The 10,243-nt window shown below is 51.5% G+C and overlaps 1 protein-coding gene across 3 annotated transcripts in view; it reads right to left on the reverse strand.

Moving 5' to 3' along the window:
* Nucleotides 1-10,243, reverse strand: part of LOC149364048 (uncharacterized) — a 65,180-nt gene that overhangs the window by 39,820 nt on the left and 15,117 nt on the right. For 2 of the 3 annotated variants that reach the window (XM_089574030.1, XM_089574029.1), the window contains 2 exons: nucleotides 9,060-9,100; nucleotides 6,867-7,980 (listed from right to left, as the gene is read on the reverse strand). The exons of the other annotated variant lie outside the window; for it this stretch is intronic. The gene's annotated coding sequence lies outside the window, so the exon portion shown is untranslated. Of the gene's footprint in view, nucleotides 1-6,866; nucleotides 7,981-9,059; nucleotides 9,101-10,243 lie in introns of those variants that run through there. 3 annotated transcript variants of the gene reach the window in all.

Genomic DNA, 10,243 nt, shown 5'->3' on the forward strand with positions numbered 1-10,243 from the left:
AACCCGTCAAGTGTGACACTCTCGAGTGGTCTTCCTCTGCTCCTTCTGATCACGAAGAGAACGCCACATTAACAGCGAAGATAGATGCTGCCTCCAGTGGTGCGACCCTGACGTGCACCGTCAAATCGTCGGAGAAGATCGTCGAAATGTATGCTGTCGTGGCCAAGTTCCAAGCAGCACCACTAACCAAAGCCCAGGATGTTTTGAAGGGCACCTTCTCCGCGTTCAGCCCAACCGACGGCATGACGGAAGCTACGTGCGCAGCGTCGAACCAGAAATACGCTAAAGGCGCCCACCCGTTGGAATCTCAAGACCTCACCTTCAAGTGGACTGCAGACAGCACACTATTTGCCAGCGGTCCAGTCGAAGCGCAAGTACTTGTTGTGATCTGCCAAAAAGCAGGACCGAAAGTATCCTGCTCAAAGATACTTACCTCCCAAAAAGCAGATCTTACAAACGCCGGTGCACCACCGACCCAAGTTACGGAACCCGTCAAGTGTGACACACTCGAGTGGTCTTCCTCTGCTCCTTCTGATCACGAAGAGAACGCCACATTAACAGCGAAGATAGATGCTGCCTCCAGTGGTGCGACCCTGACGTGCACCGTCAAATCGTCGGAGAAGATCGTCGAAATGTATGCTGTCGTGGCCAAGTTCCAAGCAGCACCACTAACCAAAGCCCAGGATGTTTTGAAGGGCACCTTCTCCGCGTTCACCCCAACCGACGGCATGACGGAAGCTACGTGCGCAGCGTCGAACCAGAAATACGCTAAAGGCGCCCACCCGTTGGAATCTCAAGAGCTCACCTTCAAGTGGACTGCAGACAGCACACTATTTGCCAGCGGTCCAGTCGAAGCGCAAGTACTTGTTGTGATCTGCCAAAAAGCAGGACCGAAAGTATCCTGCTCAAAGATACTTAGCTCCCAAAAAGCAGATCTTACAAACGCCGGTGCACCACCGACCCAAGTTACGGAACCCGTCAAGTGTGACACTCTCGAGTGGTCTTCCTCTGCTCCTTCTGATCACGAAGAGAACGCCACATTAACAGCGAAGATAGATGCTGCCTCCAGTGGTGCGACCCTGACGTGCACCGTCAAATCGTCGGAGAAGATCGTCGAAATGTACGCTGTCGTGGCCAAGTTCCAAGCAGCACCACTAACCAAAGCCCAGGATGTTTTGAAGGGCACCTTCTCCGCGTTCAGCCCAACCGACGGCATGACGGAAGCTACGTGCGCAGCGTCGAACCAGAAATACGCTAAAGGCGCCCACCCGTTGGAATCTCAAGAGCTCACCTTCAAGTGGACTGCAGACAGCACACTATTTGCCAGCGGTCCAATCGAAGCGCAAGTACTTGTTGTGATCTGCCAAAAAGCAGGACCGAAAGTATCCTGCTCAAAGATACTTACCTCCCAAAAAGCAGATCTTACAAACGTCGGTGCACCACCGACCCAAGTTACGGAACCCGTCAAGTGTGACACTCTCGAGTGGTCTCCCTCTGCTCCTTCTGATCACGAAGAGAACGCCACATTAACAGCGAAGATAGATGCTGCCTCCAGTGGTGCGACCCTGACGTGCACCGTCAAATCGTCGGAGAAGATCGTCGAAATGTATGCTGTCGTGGCCAAGTTCCAAGCAGCACCACTAACCAAAGCCCAGGATGTTTTGAAGGGCACCTTCTCCGCGTTCAGCCCAACCGACGGCATGACGGAAGCTACGTGCGCAGCGTCGAACCAGAAATACGCTAAAGGCGCCCACCCGTTGGAATCTCAAGAGCTCACCTTCAAGTGGACTGCTGACAGCACACTATTTGCCAGCGGTCCAGTCGAAGCGCAAGTACTTGTTGTGATCTGCCAAAAAGCAGGACCGAAAGTATCCTGCTCAAAGATACTTACCTCCCAAAAAGCAGATCTTACAAACGCCGGTGCACCACCGACCCAAGTTACGGAACCCGTCAAGTGTGACACTCTCGAGTGGTCTTCCTCTGCTCCTTCTGATCACGAAGAGAACGCCACATTAACAGCGAAGATAGATGCTGCCTCCAGTGGTGCGACCCTGACGTGCACCGTCAAATCGTCGGAGAAGATCGTCGAAATGTATGCTGTCGTGGCCAAGTTCCAAGCAGCACCACTAACCAAAGCCCAGGATGTTTTGAAGGGCACCTTCTCCGCGTTCAGCCCAACCGACGGCATGACGGAAGCTACGTGCGCAGCGTCGAACCAGAAATACGCTAAAGGCGCCCACCCGTTGGAATCTCAAGAGCTCACCTTCAAGTGGACTGCAGACAGCACACTATTTACCAGCGGTCCAGTCGAAGCGCAAGTACTTGTTGTGATCTGCCAAAAAGCAGGACCGAAAGTATCCTGCTCAAAGATACTTACCTCCCAAAAAGCAGATCTTACAAACGCCGGCGCACCACCGACCCCAGTTACGGAACCCGTCAAGTGTGACACTCTCGAGTGGTCTTCCTCTGCTCCTTCTGATCACGAAGAGAACGCCACATTAACAGCGAAGATAGATGCTGCCTCCAGTGGTGCGACCCTGACGTGCACCGTCAAATCGTCGGAGAAGATCGTCGAAATGTACGCTGTCGTGGCCAAGTTCCAAGCAGCACCACTAACCAAAGCCCAGGATGTTTTGAAGGGCACCTTCTCCGCGTTCAGCCCAACCGACGGCATGACGGAAGCTACGTGCGCAGCGTCGAACCAGAAATACGCTAAAGGCGCCCACCCGTTGGAATCTCAAGAGCTCACCTTCAAGTGGACTGCAGACAGCACACTATTTGCCAGCGGTCCAATCGAAGCGCAAGTACTTGTTGTGATCTGCCAAAAAGCAGGACCGAAAGTATCCTGCTCAAAGATACTTACCTCCCAAAAAGCAGATCTTACAAACGTCGGTGCACCACCGACCCAAGTTACGGAACCCGTCAAGTGTGACACTCTCGAGTGGTCTCCCTCTGCTCCTTCTGATCACGAAGAGAACGCCACATTAACAGCGAAGATAGATGCTGCCTCCAGTGGTGCGACCCTGACGTGCACCGTCAAATCGTCGGAGAAGATCGTCGAAATGTATGCTGTCGTGGCCAAGTTCCAAGCAGCACCACTAACCAAAGCCCAGGATGTTTTGAAGGGCACCTTCTCCGCGTTCAGCCCAACCGACGGCATGACGGAAGCTACGTGCGCAGCGTCGAACCAGAAATACGCTAAAGGCGCCCACCCGTTGGAATCTCAAGAGCTCACCTTCAAGTGGACTGCAGACAGCACACTATTTGCCAGCGGTCCAGTCGAAGCGCAAGTACTTGTTGTGATCTGCCAAAAAGCAGGACCGAAAGTATCCTGCTCAAAGATACTTAGCTCCCAAAAAGCAGATCTTACAAACGCCGGTGCACCACCGACCCAAGTTACGGAACCCGTCAAGTGTGACACTCTCGAGTGGTCTTCCTCTGCTCCTTCTGATCACGAAGAGAACGCCACATTAACAGCGAAGATAGATGCTGCCTCCAGTGGTGCGACCCTGACGTGCACCGTCAAATCGTCGTCGAAGATCGTCGAAATGTACGCTGTCGTGGCCAAGTTCCAAGCAGCACCACTAACCAAAGCCCAGGATGTTTTGAAGGGCACCTTCTCCGCGTTCAGCCCAACCGACGGCATGACGGAAGCTACGTGCGCAGCGTCGAACCAGAAATACGCTAAAGGCGCCCACCCGTTGGAATCTCAAGAGCTCACCTTCAAGTGGACTGCAGACAGCACACTATTTGCCAGCGGTCCAGTCGAAGCGCAAGTACTTGTTGTGATCTGCCAAAAAGCAGGACCGAAAGTATCCTGCTCAAAGATACTTAGCTCCCAAAAAGCAGATCTTACAAACGCCGGTGCACCACCGACCCAAGTTACGGAACCCGTCAAGTGTGACACTCTCGAGTGGTCTTCCTCTGCTCCTTCTGATCACGAAGAGAACGCCACATTAACAGCGAAGATAGATGCTGCCTCCAGTGGTGCGACCCTGACGTGCACCGTCAAATCGTCGGAGAAGATCGTCGAAATGTACGCTGTCGTGGCCAAGTTCCAAGCAGCACCAGTAACCAAAGCCCAGGATGTTTTGAAGGGCACCTTCTCCGCGTTCAGCCCAACCGACGGCATGACGGAAGCTACGTGCGCAGCGTCGAACCAGAAATACGCTAAAGGCGCCCACCCGTTGGAATCTCAAGAGCTCACCTTCAAGTGGACTGCAGACAGCACACTATTTGCCAGCGGTCCAATCGAAGCGCAAGTACTTGTTGTGATCTGCCAAAAAGCAGGACCGAAAGTATCCTGCTCAAAGATACTTACCTCCCAAAAAGCAGATCTTACAAACGTCGGTGCACCACCGACCCAAGTTACGGAACCCGTCAAGTGTGACACTCTCGAGTGGTCTCCCTCTGCTCCTTCTGATCACGAAGAGAACGCCACATTAACAGCGAAGATAGATGCTGCCTCCAGTGGTGCGACCCTGACGTGCACCGTCAAATCGTCGGAGAAGATCGTCGAAATGTATGCTGTCGTGGCCAAGTTCCAAGCAGCACCACTAACCAAAGCCCAGGATGTTTTGAAGGGCACCTTCTCCGCGTTCAGCCCAACCGACGGCATGACGGAAGCTACGTGCGCAGCGTCGAACCAGAAATACGCTAAAGGCGCCCACCCGTTGGAATCTCAAGAGCTCACCTTCAAGTGGACTGCTGACAGCACACTATTTGCCAGCGGTCCAGTCGAAGCGCAAGTACTTGTTGTGATCTGCCAAAAAGCAGGACCGAAAGTATCCTGCTCAAAGATACTTACCTCCCAAAAAGCAGATCTTACAAACGCCGGTGCACCACCGACCCAAGTTACGGAACCCGTCAAGTGTGACACTCTCGAGTGGTCTTCCTCTGCTCCTTCTGATCACGAAGAGAACGCCACATTAACAGCGAAGATAGATGCTGCCTCCAGTGGTGCGACCCTGACGTGCACCGTCAAATCGTCGGAGAAGATCGTCGAAATGTATGCTGTCGTGGCCAAGTTCCAAGCAGCACCACTAACCAAAGCCCAGGATGTTTTGAAGGGCACCTTCTCCGCGTTCAGCCCAACCGACGGCATGACGGAAGCTACGTGCGCAGCGTCGAACCAGAAATACGCTAAAGGCGCCCACCCGTTGGAATCTCAAGAGCTCACCTTCAAGTGGACTGCAGACAGCACACTATTTACCAGCGGTCCAGTCGAAGCGCAAGTACTTGTTGTGATCTGCCAAAAAGCAGGACCGAAAGTATCCTGCTCAAAGATACTTACCTCCCAAAAAGCAGATCTTACAAACGCCGGCGCACCACCGACCCCAGTTACGGAACCCGTCAAGTGTGACACTCTCGAGTGGTCTTCCTCTGCTCCTTCTGATCACGAAGAGAACGCCACATTAACAGCGAAGATAGATGCTGCCTCCAGTGGTGCGACCCTGACGTGCACCGTCAAATCGTCGGAGAAGATCGTCGAAATGTATGCTGTCGTGGCCAAGTTCCAAGCAGCACCACTAACCAAAGCCCAGGATGTTTTGAAGGGCACCTTCTCCGCGTTCAGCCCAACCGACGGCATGACGGAAGCTACGTGCGCAGCGTCGAACCAGAAATACGCTAAAGGCGCCCACCCGTTGGAATCTCAAGAGCTCACCTTCAAGTGGACTGCAGACAGCACACTATTTGCCAGCGGTCCAATCGAAGCGCAAGTACTTGTTGTGATCTGCCAAAAAGCAGGACCGAAAGTATCCTGCTCAAAGATACTTACCTCCCAAAAAGCAGATCTTACAAACGTCGGTGCACCACCGACCCAAGTTACGGAACCCGTCAAGTGTGACACTCTCGAGTGGTCTCCCTCTGCTCCTTCTGATCACGAAGAGAACGCCACATTAACAGCGAAGATAGATGCTGCCTCCAGTGGTGCGACCCTGACGTGCACCGTCAAATCGTCGGAGAAGATCGTCGAAATGTATGCTGTCGTGGCCAAGTTCCAAGCAGCACCACTAACCAAAGCCCAGGATGTTTTGAAGGGCACCTTCTCCGCGTTCAGCCCAACCGACGGCATGACGGAAGCTACGTGCGCAGCGTCGAACCAGAAATACGCTAAAGGCGCCCACCCGTTTGAATCTCAAGAGCTCACCTTCAAGTGGACTGCAGACAGCACACTATTTGCCAGCGGTCCAGTCGAAGCGCAAGTACTTGTTGTGATCTGCCAAAAAGCAGGACCGAAAGTATCCTGCTCAAAGATACTTAGCTCCCAGAAAGCAGATCTTACAAACGCCGGTGCACCACCGACCCAAGTTACGGAACCCGTCAAGTGTGACACTCTCGAGTGGTCTTCCTCTGCTCCTTCTGATCACGAAGAGAACGCCACATTAACAGCGAAGATAGATGCTGCCTCCAGTGGTGCGACCCTGACGTGCACCGTCAAATCGTCGGAGAAGATCGTCGAAATGTACGCTGTCGTGGCCAAGTTCCAAGCAGCATCACTAACCAAAGCCCAGGATGTTTTGAAGGGCACCTTCTCCGCGTTCAGCCCAACCGACGGCATGACGGAAGCTACGTGCGCAGCGTCGAACCAGAAATACGCTAAAGGCGCCCACCCGTTGGAATCTCAAGAGCTCACCTTCAAGTGGACTGCAGACAGCACACTATTTGCCAGCGGTCCAATCGAAGCGCAAGTACTTGTTGTGATCTGCCAAAAAGCAGGACCGAAAGTATCCTGCTCAAAGATACTTACCTCCCAAAAAGCAGATCTTACAAACGTCGGTGCACCACCGACCCAAGTTACGGAACCCGTCAAGTGTGACACTCTCGAGTGGTCTCCCTCTGCTCCGGTTACCTATCAGAAAAAGGATGATTTAACAGCGACGATAAATGTTGTCTCCAGTGGCGCGACCCTGACGTGCACCGTCAAAGCGACAGGAAAGATCGTCGAAATGTATGCTGTTGTGGCCAAGTTCAGAAACGGACGCAGAAGTAGAAGGCGCGATGTTTTGAAGGGCACCTTTTCCGGGTTCTCTCCAAGCGACGGCGTGAAAGAGGCTATCTGCGCAAGATCAAAGGGAATATACGTCAAAGGTGGCCAACCTTTGCAAGCTGAACAGGTCACGTTCCAGTGGGCTGCGGACAGCTCGGTTTTACGTAGGTCTGGTGTTCAAGTGCAAGTGCTTGCTGTGATCTGCGAAAAAGGCGCGGGTACCAAAATAGAGTGTTCAAAAATACTCTACTCAACTAAAGCACCTCTTCCGTCGGCGAACCCAGATGGCGATGACAACAGTGGTTCATCATTTTTCTTGAGCGCTCTTGTTGCGGGATTTCTTGTTGTTCTCACCTTGCTTGCCTTTGGACTCCCGGGAAGACATTTGATTTTAGTCGCGTCTTCCCTACATTAAAGTCTTTTGTCTGTTAGCTTTTGCTGCGATTTTGTATTTCATTTCTGGAGATGGGAAAGCGCTGCATTTCAGTTGTCCAGTAACAGGCACCGTTCAATGGCTTCCCTTTTTCGGCGAGAGTCTTGTTCGATGCGCATGATAACGTCAATGAAGGCACTGATTTGCTTTGTTTGCCTCCTGAAACCTATTGCATGTGAACACCAGAAAGAATTGTGTTGCGTGTGGATTTGGAAGGTTTGCTTGCACAGCCATTCCATTAATTTACACATTACAAAGTCCTGTGCGTTATTTTCCCCGTTATCTATTCATGGGTGTTTTCTTTGCCGTTTCGCGGTTGTTCCTTACTATCATTTTTTCTCCCATGCACTAGTCTCTAGAGTGTATCATTGCCGATTACAGCGAATTTTGTGCAGTGATTTTCTCTCGTTTTAGGCTGTGCTTTCATTCAATGGGTGCACCCTGCGAGCGTTTTGCAACCGCGTTTTAATGCAGGCACGCTTTCACCGTTGCCATGTTCGCTTCACCGTGTCAGTGAATTATTCTCCTTCTTGCCGTCCATGCCACTATAAATATCCTGAAAAGGAAATCAGTAATGGAATTATAAGCCACTTCGATGTTATCACGTGACCACTTCGTGCACGTAGCCCCTACTCCCCGCCAGCCCCCTTACTGACGGTCACACTGACTGCATCGATGCTTTTACAGCGCAGTTAATGCCCTGTAAGAGCGGGAGGAGAACATCGAAGGAGGAGGGTAAGGCAGAGCAGGGGAAGACTGCGTCACATACTCCTATTGGCCACAAGGTGCAGTGACGTCATCATACAAAAACTTCGCTTGCGGGTGCAGGTGCCCCAATTGCACGTTCCTCTCTCACGGGATAAATAGCTGTAACTTTCCGCCACAGGTTCGGGGGAGGCTGTCGAGTGATAAGTGAAGACGACGACAAAGACACAGGAGCCGCTTCGCATTACCCTGAACCCTTGAAGGGTACAAACTCACTCGCTGAATAAGGTTTTCTATCCATCCAGCGTCAAGGATGGGGCGGTGGTCCCCATGCACGTGTTACACGGTACTGATCAGCTCTTTATCAGAGAGGCGGCACTGTGCAAACAAAGAGATCTCACAGTCATGTGCTGTGCGAAGCCGCGGCACTTTAATCCCAGGTCGCTACTTTTAGTCCGGAGCCCTCCACTTTGGCGCCGTTTCCTTATTTCCTCCTTTCAGTCACTTTTCCGTCACTACCATTATGGTCCTGTTCAGATGTCCACCGAGAAGTGAGAGAGTTACTGCTCATTTCCCGATAGCTGCTTATTACTACGTATTGTTCGAAAGCATGGCTACCCTCCCCTTTCCCAATAATGGTGATAAAAACATTTTAGTTGGAGCTTAAATTTGTGGTCCGTTTCCTACACTTGGAACCGCTCTGGTCCTCGCGGTCAACTGCTGAACTTCCGGGTCTGGGCTGGACACCATCTGCTCCCACTACTCAATCGCCGGTTCTTTTGTCCGTTCTATTTCTGTGCTGCTTTGGCATGCCGATACCATTTAGTATGGGTGCGCCTCTATGCTAATGAGTCCGCATTGTGGCTCATAGTCTTCTGGGTAGATTACATAATGTCTTTTCGGGCCTGAGTATGCTTTAAGTTTAGTTACCTCCAGGTACACCTTTTCTTTCACTTCTTCCGCCGAGCGTGCTGAAATAAAAGATCGAAGCACTGCACGGTCAATAACTGGTGCTAGATAGCATTACAAACACAAAATCACTTGGAACATTTTTCTGTGTTTATTGCTCAGTGCCGACTGTCAGTTGCGAACAACTATCCCGTCTCGCAAACGTTCATTTAAAAATTCTGTGGGCCGATATAAAGGTTTCAGTTTTAGTAGAAAGGTACTGAACATCACAAAAGCACGGAAGTTAGCAGAGTAAGCTCCAATGTGTAAACGCCCGGCCCTCCATTCCATCGCTGCGCAGATCATCCTTGCATTTTTGGAACAACAAATAATATAAGTCACGGCGCTTCTCAAATCCAGGCAGGTTTAGTTTTTTTCGCTAATGAAGCAGGGTTTCTAAACGGTAAGGGAAAAAGAAACCGATTGAAATTACGCATTGCGGAGCAGCTGTGGCGCTTGAAGGACTGGTAAGGAATGCGACGAACACAACATGCATGTTTTGAAACGAGAACTATATGCCAACTGTTCATAGTGACCAGACGTCTAGACTTGACCGTAAACTTAGACACTATGACCGTACCATATGGGCGAGGCCCGTGCACACTCGCAGTCATGGAGCTTAAAGCCCCTAAAAAAACTAAAGTAGCGACAAGACGCCCTCCCTCTTCGCTCCTCCTCCCCCGCGCGCCGGGCGAACGACTTTTGTTTTCTTTGTGATTTCATGTAACCGCGGTGGCGACCTCTAGCCCGCTCCGCAGGAACTAACGCCCCTTTTGAATTGGTTGCGCTGGATTCCCGTACTTGCCGAGTTCTTCTCTATGTCTTCGCATTAGCCGTGCGTTTCGCTGCATAAATACATCGGTGACTTAGGAGAAACATTTGCATGCTTCACTGAATCGTCTAAAGGCAAAAATGAGCACGCATTGGATTGTTTTGGTAGAGCCGCACGTGCGCCGTGTCCGGGTGCGCCGAGCTTTATGCGGCGTGCCAAGTTTGATATCGAGAGTGGGGCGTGCATTGAACGTGACCGTGAATCACGAGGCCGTAGAATGAATTGGCGGTGATCTGTTTTGGTGAAGAGGAGTATGCAAACAGAACGACAGAACGGATGCACAGGTTTGACATTCGAAAAGACACCTTCAAGTGAAGGCATTCTAAATGCCTGT

This window comes from Amblyomma mixtum, chromosome 2, assembly GCF_055824585.1.
Source record: "Amblyomma mixtum isolate Tamu chromosome 2, ASM5582458v1, whole genome shotgun sequence".
NCBI classification, from domain to species: Eukaryota; Metazoa; Arthropoda; class Arachnida; order Ixodida; family Ixodidae; genus Amblyomma; species Amblyomma mixtum.